At 49.2% G+C, this 9,815-nt stretch overlaps 20 non-coding genes across 20 annotated transcripts; all 20 read left to right on the top strand.

The window, feature by feature from the left end:
- The first annotated feature begins 440 nt into the window (after positions 1-440).
- TRNAV-UAC (transfer RNA valine (anticodon UAC)) lies at positions 441-513 on the top strand. The gene has a single exon. It is a non-coding gene; the product is annotated as a tRNA-Val (tRNA).
- Positions 514-1,759: 1,246 nt separating this feature from the next.
- TRNAV-UAC (transfer RNA valine (anticodon UAC)) lies at positions 1,760-1,832 on the top strand. The gene has a single exon. It is a non-coding gene; the product is annotated as a tRNA-Val (tRNA).
- Positions 1,833-1,944: 112 nt separating this feature from the next.
- On the top strand, positions 1,945-2,017 carry TRNAV-AAC (transfer RNA valine (anticodon AAC)). Its single transcript has one exon. It is a non-coding gene; the product is annotated as a tRNA-Val (tRNA).
- Positions 2,018-2,142: 125 nt separating this feature from the next.
- TRNAV-CAC (transfer RNA valine (anticodon CAC)) lies at positions 2,143-2,215 on the top strand. The gene has a single exon. It is a non-coding gene; the product is annotated as a tRNA-Val (tRNA).
- A 111-nt stretch (positions 2,216-2,326) lies between these two features.
- TRNAV-UAC (transfer RNA valine (anticodon UAC)) lies at positions 2,327-2,399 on the top strand. Its single transcript has one exon. It is a non-coding gene; the product is annotated as a tRNA-Val (tRNA).
- Positions 2,400-3,443: 1,044 nt separating this feature from the next.
- TRNAE-UUC (transfer RNA glutamic acid (anticodon UUC)) lies at positions 3,444-3,516 on the top strand. The gene has a single exon. It is a non-coding gene; the product is annotated as a tRNA-Glu (tRNA).
- A 309-nt stretch (positions 3,517-3,825) lies between these two features.
- Positions 3,826-3,898, top strand: TRNAV-CAC (transfer RNA valine (anticodon CAC)). The gene has a single exon. It is a non-coding gene; the product is annotated as a tRNA-Val (tRNA).
- A 1,627-nt stretch (positions 3,899-5,525) lies between these two features.
- TRNAV-UAC (transfer RNA valine (anticodon UAC)) lies at positions 5,526-5,598 on the top strand. The gene has a single exon. It is a non-coding gene; the product is annotated as a tRNA-Val (tRNA).
- Positions 5,599-5,710: 112 nt separating this feature from the next.
- TRNAV-AAC (transfer RNA valine (anticodon AAC)) lies at positions 5,711-5,783 on the top strand. The gene has a single exon. It is a non-coding gene; the product is annotated as a tRNA-Val (tRNA).
- A 309-nt stretch (positions 5,784-6,092) lies between these two features.
- Positions 6,093-6,165, top strand: TRNAV-UAC (transfer RNA valine (anticodon UAC)). The gene has a single exon. It is a non-coding gene; the product is annotated as a tRNA-Val (tRNA).
- A 112-nt stretch (positions 6,166-6,277) lies between these two features.
- TRNAV-AAC (transfer RNA valine (anticodon AAC)) lies at positions 6,278-6,350 on the top strand. The gene has a single exon. It is a non-coding gene; the product is annotated as a tRNA-Val (tRNA).
- A 494-nt stretch (positions 6,351-6,844) lies between these two features.
- Positions 6,845-6,917, top strand: TRNAV-UAC (transfer RNA valine (anticodon UAC)). Its single transcript has one exon. It is a non-coding gene; the product is annotated as a tRNA-Val (tRNA).
- A 112-nt stretch (positions 6,918-7,029) lies between these two features.
- On the top strand, positions 7,030-7,102 carry TRNAV-AAC (transfer RNA valine (anticodon AAC)). Its single transcript has one exon. It is a non-coding gene; the product is annotated as a tRNA-Val (tRNA).
- Positions 7,103-7,227: 125 nt separating this feature from the next.
- Positions 7,228-7,300, top strand: TRNAV-CAC (transfer RNA valine (anticodon CAC)). Its single transcript has one exon. It is a non-coding gene; the product is annotated as a tRNA-Val (tRNA).
- Positions 7,301-7,781: 481 nt separating this feature from the next.
- On the top strand, positions 7,782-7,854 carry TRNAV-AAC (transfer RNA valine (anticodon AAC)). The gene has a single exon. It is a non-coding gene; the product is annotated as a tRNA-Val (tRNA).
- Positions 7,855-8,164: 310 nt separating this feature from the next.
- On the top strand, positions 8,165-8,237 carry TRNAV-AAC (transfer RNA valine (anticodon AAC)). Its single transcript has one exon. It is a non-coding gene; the product is annotated as a tRNA-Val (tRNA).
- A 309-nt stretch (positions 8,238-8,546) lies between these two features.
- On the top strand, positions 8,547-8,619 carry TRNAV-UAC (transfer RNA valine (anticodon UAC)). The gene has a single exon. It is a non-coding gene; the product is annotated as a tRNA-Val (tRNA).
- Positions 8,620-8,731: 112 nt separating this feature from the next.
- TRNAV-AAC (transfer RNA valine (anticodon AAC)) lies at positions 8,732-8,804 on the top strand. Its single transcript has one exon. It is a non-coding gene; the product is annotated as a tRNA-Val (tRNA).
- A 125-nt stretch (positions 8,805-8,929) lies between these two features.
- On the top strand, positions 8,930-9,002 carry TRNAV-CAC (transfer RNA valine (anticodon CAC)). The gene has a single exon. It is a non-coding gene; the product is annotated as a tRNA-Val (tRNA).
- A 679-nt stretch (positions 9,003-9,681) lies between these two features.
- TRNAV-CAC (transfer RNA valine (anticodon CAC)) lies at positions 9,682-9,755 on the top strand. The gene has a single exon. It is a non-coding gene; the product is annotated as a tRNA-Val (tRNA).
- Positions 9,756-9,815: the final 60 nt, after the last annotated feature.

Here is a 9,815-nt window from a genome sequence, read left to right as displayed (position 1 = left end):
TTCTAGACCCCAGTCCTTTCACTTGCTTGCAAAAGCAGTAGTGTGCATGTCGTGCCCGTTTCTGTAGTGTAGTGGTTATCACGTTCGCCTTACACGTCAAAGTTTCCTGGTTCGAAACCCGGCAGAAGCAAAGCGTAGCAGCGTTTTTTTCGGAAATCGGGCCATACGTGCTCTTCAAACTCTTGTGCTAGACCCCAGTCCTTTTGCTTGCTTGCAAAAGCAGCAGTGTGTATCTCGTGCCAGTTTCTGTAGTGTAGTGGTTATCACGTTCGCCTAACACGCGAAAGGCCACCGGTTCGAAGCCGGGCAGAAACATGTACTTGCGGTTTTTTTTCTTGAAATCGGTCCATACCTGGTCTTCAGACCCTGTTGGCAGACCACAGTCTTTTCTTCAAGTCCTTTCGCTTGCTTGCAAAAGCAGTAGTGTGCGTGTCGTGCCAGTTTCTGTAGTGTAGTGGTTATCACGTTCGCCTTACACGCGGAAGGCTCCTGGTTCGAAACCGGGCAGAAGCAAAGCTTAGCAGCTTTTTTTTCGGAAATCGGGCCATACGTGCTCTTCAAACTCTTGTGCTAGACCCCAGTCCTTTCGCTTGCTTGCAAAAGCAGCAGTGTGTATCTCGTGCCAGTTTCTGTAGTGTAGTGGTTATCACGTTCGCCTAACACGCGAAATGTCTCCGGTTCGAAACCGGGCAGAAACATGTACTTGCGGTTTCTTTTCTTGAAATCGGTCCATACCCGGTCTTTAGACCATGCTGGCAGACCACAGTCTTTTCTTCAAGTCCTTTCGCTTGTTTGCAAAAGCAGTAGTGTACATCTCGTCCCAGTTTCTGTAGTGTAGTGGTTATCACGTTCGCCTCACACGAGAAAGGTCCCCGGTTCGAAACCGGGCAGAAACAAAGCATTGCAGCTTTTGTTTCTGAAATCGGCCATACGTGCTCTTCAAATCATCGTTCTAGACCCCAGTCCTTTCACTTGCTTGCAAAAGCAGTAGTATGCATGTCGTGAGAGTTTCTGTAGTGTAGTGGTTATCACGTTCGCCTTACACGCGAAAGGTTCCTGGCTCGAAACCGGGCAGAAGCAAAGCGTAGCAGCTTTTTTTTCGGAAATCGGGCCATACGTGCTCTTCAAACTCTTGTGCTAGACCCCAGTCCTTTCGCTTGCTTGCAAAAGCAGCAGTGTGTATCTCGTGCCAGTTTCTGTAGTGTAGTGGTTATCACGGTCGCCTAACACGCGAAAGGTCCCCGGTTCGAAACCGGGCAGAAACAAAGCTTTGCAGCTTTTGTTTCTTAAATCGGCCATACGTGCTCTTCAAAGCATCGTTCTAGACCCCAGTCCTTTCACTTGCTTGCAAAAGCAGTAGTGTGCATGTCGTGCCCGTTTCTGTAGTGTAGTGGTTATCACGTTCGCCTTACACGTCAAAGTTTCCTGGTTCGAAACCCGGCAGAAGCAAAGCGTAGCAGCGTTTTTTTCGGAAATCGGGCCATACGTGCTCTTCAAACTCTTGTGCTAGACCCCAGTCCTTTTGCTTGCTTGCAAAAGCAGCAATGTGTATCTCGTGCCAGTTTCTGTAGTGTAGTGGTTATCACGTTCGCCTAACACGCGAAAGGCCACCGGTTCGAAGCCGGGCAGAAACATGTACTTGCGGTTTTTTTTCTTGAAATCGGTCCATACCTGGTCTTCAGACCCTGTTGGCAGACCACAGTCTTTTCTTCAAGTCCTTTCGCTTGCTTGCAAAAGCAGTAGTGTGCGTGTCGTGCCAGTTTCTGTAGTGTAGTGGTTATCACGTTCGCCTTACACGCGAAAGGCTCCTGGTTCGAAACCGGGCAGAAGCAAAGCTTAGCAGCTTTTTTTTCGGAAATCGGGCCATACGTGCTCTTCAAACTCTTGTGCTAGACCCCAGTCCTTTCGCTTGCTTGCAAAAGCAGCAGTGTGTATCTCGTGCCAGTTTCTGTAGTGTAGTGGTTATCACGTTCGCCTAACACGCGAAAGGTCTCCGGTTCGAAACCGGGCAGAAACATGTACTTGCGGTTTCTTTTCTTGAAATCGGTCCATACCCGGTCTTTAGACCATGCTGGCAGACCACAGTCTTTTCTTCAAGTCCTTTCGCTTGTTTGCAAAAGCAGTAGTGTACATCTCGTCCCAGTTTCTGTAGTGTAGTGGTTATCATGTTCGCCTCACACGCGAAAGGTCCCCGGTTCGAAACCGGGCAGAAACAAAGCATTGCAGCTTTTGTTTCTGAAATCGGCCATACGTGCTCTTCAAATCATCGTTCTAGACCCCAGTCCTTTCACTTGCTTGCAAAAGCAGTAGTGTGCATGTCGTGCCAGTTTCTGTAGTGTAGTGGTTATCACGTTCGCCTTACACGCGAAAGGTCCCTGGTTCGAAACCGGGCAGAAGCAAAGCGTAGCAGCTTTTTTTCGGAAATCGGGCCATACGTGCTCTTCAAACTCTTGTGCTAGACCCCAGTCCTTTCGCTTGCTTGCAAAAGCAGCAGTGTGTATCTCGTTCCAGTTTCTGTAGTGTAGTGGTTATCACGTTCGCCTCACACGCGAAAGGTCCCCTGTTCGAAACCGGGCAGAAACATGTACTTGTGGATTCTTTTCTTGAAATCGGTCCATACCCGGTCTTCAGACCGTGCTGGCAGACCACAGTCTTTTCTTCAAGTCTTTTCGCTTGCTTGCAAAAGCAGTAGTGTGCATCTCGTGCCAGTTTCTGTAGTGTAGTGGTTATCACGTTGGCCTCACACGCGAAAGGTCCCCGGTTCGAAACCAGGCAGAAACAAAGCATTGCAGCTTTTTTCACTGAAATCGGCCATACGTGCTCTTCAAATCATCGTTCTAGACCCCAGTCCTTTCACTTGCTTGCAAAAGCAGTAGTGTGCATGGCGTGCCAGTTTCTGTATTGCAGCGGTTATCACGTTCGCCTTACACGCGAAAGGTCCCTGGTTCGAAACCGGGCAGAAGCAAAGCGTAGCAGCTTTTTTTCGGAAATCGGGCCATACGTGCTCTTCAAACTCTTGTGCTAGACCCCAGTCCTTTCGCTTGCTTGCAAAGCAGCAGTGTGTATCTCGTTCCAGTTTCTGTAGTGTAGTGGTTATCACGTTCGCCTCACACGCGAAAGGTCCCCTGTTCGAAACCGGGCAGAAACAAAGCATTGCAGCTTTTGTTTCTGAAATCGGCCATACGTGCTCTGCATATCGTCGTTCTAGACCCCAGTCCTTTCACTTGCTTGCAAAAGCAGTAGTGTGCATGGAGTGCCAGTTTCTGTAGTGTAGTGGTTATCACGTTCGCCTCACACGCTAAAAGTCCCCGGTTCGAAACCGGGCAGAAACAAAGCATTTCAGCTTTTGTTTCTGAAATCGGCCATACGTGCTCTTCAAATCATCTTTCTAGACCCCAGTCCTTTCACTTGCTTGCAAAAGCAGTAGTGTGCATGTCGTGCCAGTTTCTGTAGTGTAGCGGTTATCACGTTCGCCTTTCACGCGAAAGGTCCCTGGTTTGAAAACGGGCAGAAGCAAAGCGTAGCAGCTTTTTTTCGGAAATCGGGCCATACGTGCTCTTCAAACTCGTGTGCTAGAACCCAGTCCTTTCGCTTGCTTGCAAAAGCAGCAGTAGGTATCTCGTACCAGTTTCTGTAGTGAAGTGGTTATCATGTTCGCCTAACACGCGAATGGTCCCCGGTTCGAAACCGAGTAGAAACATGTACTTGCGGTTTCTTTTCTTGAAATCGGTCCATACCCGGTCTTCAGACCCTGCTGGCAGACCACAGTCTTTTCTTCATGTCCTTTCGCTTGCTTGCAAAAGCAGTAGTGTGCATCTCGTGCCAGTTTCTGTAGTGTAGTGGGTATCACGTTCGCCTCACACGCGAAAGGTCCCCGGTTCGAAACCGGGCAGAAACAAAGCATTGCTGCTTTTGTTTCTGAAATCGGCCATACGTGCTCTTCAAATCATCGTTCTAGACCCCAGTCCTTTCACTTGCTTGCAAAAGCAGTAGTGTGCATGTCGTGTGAGATTCTGTAGTGTAGTGGTTGTCACGTTCGCCTTACACGCGAAAGGTTCCTGGTTCGAAACCGGGCAGAAGCAAAGCGTAGCAGCTTTTTCTCGGAAATCGGGCCATACGTGCTCTTCAAACTCTTGTGCTAGACCCCAGTCCTTTCACTTGCTTGCAAAAGCAGCAGTGTGTATCCCGTGCCAGTTTCTGTAATGTAGTGGTTATCACGTTCGCCTAACGCGCGAAAGGTCCCCGGTTCGAAACCGGGCAGAAACATGTACTTGCGGTGTCTTTTCTTGAAATCGGTCCATACCCGGTCTTCAGACCCTGCTGGCAGACCGCAGTCTTTTCTTCAAGTCCTTTCGCTTGCTTGCAATAGCAGTAGTGTGCGTCGCGTGCCAGTTTCTGTAGTGTAGTGGTTATCACGTTCGCCTCACTCGCGAAAGGTCCCTCGTTCGAAACTGGGTAGAAGCCAAGCGTAGCAGCTTTTTTTTCGGAAATCGGGCCATACGTGCTCTTCAAACTCTTGTGCTAGACCCCAGTCCTTTCGCTTGCTTGCAAAAGCAGCAGTGTGTATATCTTGCCAGTTTCTGTAGTGTAGTGGTTTTCAAGTTCGCCTAACACGCGAAAGGTCCCCGGTTCGAAACCGGGCAGAAACATGTACTTGTGGTTTCTTTTCTTGAAATCGGTCCATACCCGGTCTTCAGACCCTGCTGGCAGACCACAGTCTTTTCTTCAAGTCCTTTCGCTTGCTTGCAAAAGCAGTAGTGTGCATCTCGTGCCAGTTTATGTAGTGTAGTGGTTATCACGATCGCCTCACACGCGAAAGGTCCCCGGTTCGAAATCGGGCAGAAACAAAGCATTGCAGCTTTTGTTTCTGAAAACGGCCATACGTGCTCTTCAAATCATCGTTCTAGACCCCAGTCCTTTCACTTGCTTGCAAAAGCAGTAGTGTGCATGTCGTGTGAGTTTCTGTAGTGTAGTGGTTGTCACGTTCGCCTTACACGCGAAAGGTTCCTGGTTCGAAACCGGGCAGAAGCAAAGCGTAGCAGCTTTTTTTCGGAAATCAAGCCATACGTGCTCTTCAAACTCTTGTGCTAGACCCCAGTCCTTTCGCTTGCTTGCAAAAGCAGCAGTGTGTATCTCGTGCCAGTTTCTGTAGTGTACTGATTATCACGTTCGCCTAACACGCGAAAGGCCACCGGTTCGAAGCCGGGCAGAAACATGTACTTGCGGTTTTTTTTCTTGAAATCGGTCCATACCCGGTCTTCAGACCCTTTTGGCAGACCACAGTCTTTTCTTCAAGTCCTTTCGCTTGCTTGCAAAAGCAGTAGTGTGCATCTCGTGCCAGTTTCTGTAGTGTAGTGGTTATCACGTTCGCCTTACACGCGAAAGGTTCCTGGTTCGAAACCGAGCAGAAGCAAAGCGTAGCAGCTTTTTTTTCGGAAATCGAGCCATACGTGCTCTTCAGACTCTTGTGCTAGACCCCAGTCCTTTCGCTTGCTTGCAAAAGCAGCAGTGTGTATCTCGTGCCAGTTTCTGTAGTGTAGAGGTTATCACGTTCGCCTTACACGCGAAAGGTCCCTGGTTCGAAACCGGGCAGAAGCAAAGCGTAGCAGCTTTTTTTTCGGAAATCGGGCCATACGTGCTCTTCAGACCCTTGTGCTAGACCCCAGTCCTTTCGCTTGCTTGCAAAAGCAGCAGTGTGTATCTCGTGCCAGTTTCTGTAGTGTAGTGGTTATCACGTTCGCCTAACACGCGAAAGGTCCCCGGTTCGAAACCGGGCAGAAACATGTACTTGCGGTTTCTTTTCTTGAAATTGGTCCATACCCGGTCTTCAGACCCTGCTGGCAGACCACAGTCTTTTCTTCAAGTCCTTTCGCTTGCTTGCAAAAGCAGTAGTGTGCATCTCGTGCCAGTTTCTATAGTGTAGTGGTTATCACGTTCACCTCACACGCGAAAGGTCCCCGGTTCGAAACCGGGCAGAAACAAAGCATTGCAGCTTTTGTTTCTGAAATCGGCCATACGTGTTCTTCAACTCATCGTTCTAGACCCCAGTCCTTTCACTTGCTTGCAAAAGCAGTAGTGTGCATGTCGTGCCAGTTTCTGTAGTGTAGTGGTTATCATGTTCGCCTTACACGTGAAAGGTCCCTGGTTCGAAACCGGGCAGAAGCAAAGCGTAGCAGCTTTTTATTCGGAAATCGGGCCATACGTGCTCTTCAGACTGTTGTGCTAGACCCCAGTCCTTTCGCTTGCTTGCAAAAGCAGCAGTGTGTATCTCGTGCCAGTTTCTGTAGTGTAGTGGTTATCACGTTCGCCTAACACGCGAAAGGTCCCCGGTTCGAAACCGGGCAGAAACATGTACTTGCGGTTTCTTTTCTTGAAATCGGTCCATACCCGGTCTTCAGACCCTGCTGGCAGACCACAGTCTTTTCTTCAAGTCCTTTCGCTTGCTTGCAAAAGCAGTAGTGTTCATCTCGTGCCAGTTTCTGTAGTGTAGTGGTTATCACGTTCGCCTCACACGCGAAAGGTCCCCGATTCGAAACCGGGCAGAAACAAAGCATTGCAGCTTTTGTTTCTGAAATCGGCCATACGTGCTCTTCAAATCATCGTTCTAGACCCCAGTCCTTTCACTTGCTTGCAAAAGCAGTAGTGTGCATGTCGTGCCAGTTTCTGTAGTGTAGTGGTTATCACGTTCGCCTTACACGTGAAAGGTTCCTGGTTCGAAACCGAGCAGAAGCAAAGCGTAGCAGCTTTTTTTTCGGAAATTGGGCCATACGTGCTCTTCAGACTCTTGTGCTAGACCCCAGTCCTTTCGCTTGCTTGCAAAAGCAGCAGTGTGTATCTCGTGCCAGTTTCTGTAGTGTAGAGGTTATCACGTTCGCCTTACACGCGAAAGGTCCCTGGTTCGAAACCGGGCAGAAGCAAAGCGTAGCAGCTTTTTTTTCGGAAATCGGGCCATACGTGCTCTTCAGACCCTTGTGCTAGACCCCAGTCCTTTCGCTTGCTTGCAAAAGCAGCAGTGTGTATCTCGTGCCAGTTTCTGTAGTGTAGTGGTTATCACGTTCGCCTAACACGCGAAAGTTCCCCGGTTCGAAACCGGGCAGAAACATATACTTGTGGTTTCTTTTCTTGAAATCGGTCCATACCCGGTTTTCAGACCCTGCTGGCAGACCACAGTCTTTTCTTCAAGTCCTTTCGCTTGCTTGCAAAAGCAGTAGTGTGCTTCTCGTGCCAGTTTCTGTAGTGTAGTGGTTATCACGTTCGCCTCACACGCGAAAGGTCCCCGGTTCGAAACCGGGCAGAAACAAAGCATTGCAGCTTTTGTTTCTGAAATCGGCCATACGTGCTCTTCAAATCATCGTTCTAGACCCCAGTCCTTTCACTTGCTTGTAAAAGCAGTAGTGTGCATGTCGTGCCAGTTTCTGTAGTGTAGTGGTTATCAAGTTCGCCTTACACGCGAAAGGTTCCTGGCCCGAAACCGGGCAGAAGCAAAGCGTAGCAGCTTTTTTTTCGGAAATCGGGCCATACGTGCTCTTTAGACTCTTGTGCTAGACCCCAGTCCTTTCGCTTGCTTGCAAAAGCAGCAGTGTGTATCTCGTGCCAGTTTCTGTAGTGTAGTGGTTATCTCGTTCGCCTTACACGCGAAAGGTCCCTGGTTCGAAACCGGGCAGAAGCAAAGCGTAGCAGTTTTTTTTTCGGAAATCGGGCCATACGTGCTCTTTAGACTCTTGTGCTAGACCCCAGTCCTTTCGCTTGCTTGCAAAAGCAGCAGTGTGTATCTCGTGCCAGTTTCTGTAGTGTAGTGGTTATCACGTTCGCCTAACACGCGAAAAGTCCCCGGTTCGAAACCGGGCAGAAACATGTACTTGCGGTTTCTTTTCTTGAAATCGGTCCATACCCGGTCTTCAAACCCTGCTGGCAGACCACAGTCTTTTCTTCAAGTCCTTTCGCTTGCTTGCAAAAGCAGTAGTTTGCATGTCGTGCCAGTTTCTGTAGTGTAGTGGTTATCACGTTCGCCTTACATGCGAAAGTTCTCTGGTTCGAAACCGGGTAGAAGCAAAGCGTAGCAGTTTTGTTTTCGGAAATCGGGCCATACGTGCTCTTCAGACTCTTGTGCTAGACCCCAGTCCTTTCGCTTGCTTGCAAAAGCAGCAGTGTGTATCTAGCGCCAGTTTCTGTAGTGTAGTGGTTATCACGTTCGCCTAACACGCGAAAGGTCCCCGGTTCGAAACCGGGCAGAAACATGTACTTGCGGTTTCTTTTCTTGAAATCGGTCCATACCCGGTCTTCAGACCCTGCTTGCAGACCACAGTCTTTTCTTCTAGTCCTTTCGCTTGCTTGCAAAAGCAGTAGTGTGCATCTCGTGCCGGTTTCTGTAGTGTAGTGGTTATCACGTTCGCCTCACACGCGAAAAGTCCCCTGTTCGAAACCGGGCAGAAACAAAGCATTGCAGCTTTTGTTTCTGAAATCGGCCATACGTGCTCTTCAAATCATCGTTCGAGACCCCAGTCCTTTCCCTTGCTTGCAAAAGCAGTAGTGTGTATGTCGTGCCAGTTTCTGTAGTGTAGTGGTTATCACGTTCGCCTTACACACGAAAGGTCCCTGGTTCGAAACCGGGCAGAAGCAAAGCGTAGCAGCTTTTTTTTCGGAAATCGGGCCATACGTGCTCTTCAGATTCATGTGCTAGACCCCAGTCCTTTCGCTTGCTTGCAAAAGCAGCAGTGTGTATCTCGTGCCAGTTTCTGTAGTGTAGTGGTTATCACGTTCGCCTAACACGCGAAAGGTCCCCGGTTCGAAACCGGGCAGAAACATGTACTTGCGGTTTCTATTCTTGAAATCGGTCCATACCCGGTCTTCAGACCCTGCTGGCAGACCACAGTCTTTTCTTCAAGTCCTTTCGCTTGCTTGCAAAAGCAGTAGTGTGCATCTCGTGCCAGTTTCTGTAGTGTAGTGGTTATCACGTTCGCCTCACTCGCGAAAGGTCCCCGGTTCGAAACCGGGCAGAAACAAAGCATTGCAGCTTTTGTTTCTGAAATCGGCCATACGTGCTCTTCAAATCATCGTTCTAGACCCCAGTCCTTTCACTTGCTTGCAAAAGCAGTAGTGTGCATGTCGTGCCAGTTTCTGTAGTGCAGTGGTTATCACGGTCGCCTTACACGCGAAAGGTCCCTGGTTCGAAACCGGGCAGAAGCAAAGCGTAGCAGATTTTTTTTCGGAAATCGGGCCATACGTGCTCTTCAGACTTTTGTGCTAGACCCCAGTCCTTTCGCTTGCTTGCAAAAGCAGCAGTGTGTATCTCGTGCCAGTTTCTGTAGTGTAGTCGTTATCACGTTCGCCTTACACGCGAAAGGTCCCTGGTTCGAAACCGGGCAGAAGCAAAGCGTAGCAGCTTTTTTTTCGGAAATCGGGCCATACGTGCTCTTCAGAATCTTGTGCTAGACCCCAGTCCTTTCGCTTGCTTGCAAAAGCAGCAGTGTGTTTCTCGTGCTAGTTTCTGTAGTGTAGTGGTTATCACGTTCGCCTAACACGCGAAAGGTCCCCGGTTCGAAACCGAGCAGAAACATGTACTTGCGGTTTCTTTTCTTGAAATTGATCCATACTCGGTCTTCAGACCCTGCTGGCAGACCACAGTCTTTTCTTCAAGTCCTTTCGCTTGCTTGCAAAAGCAGTAGTGTGCATCTCGTGCCAGTTTCTGTAGTGTAGTGGTTATCACGTTCGCCTCACACGCGAGAGGTCCCCCGGTTCGAAACCGGGCAGAAACAAAGCATTGCAGCTTTTGTTTCTGAAATCGGCCATACGTGCTCTTCAAATCATCGTTCTAG

The sequence above is a fragment of the Leptodactylus fuscus genome, chromosome 1 (genome assembly GCF_031893055.1).
Source record: "Leptodactylus fuscus isolate aLepFus1 chromosome 1, aLepFus1.hap2, whole genome shotgun sequence".
Taxonomy (NCBI): domain Eukaryota; kingdom Metazoa; phylum Chordata; class Amphibia; order Anura; family Leptodactylidae; genus Leptodactylus; species Leptodactylus fuscus.
The sequence above is the reverse complement of the archived record's forward strand: the minus strand, read 5'-3'. Positions and strand labels throughout refer to the sequence as shown.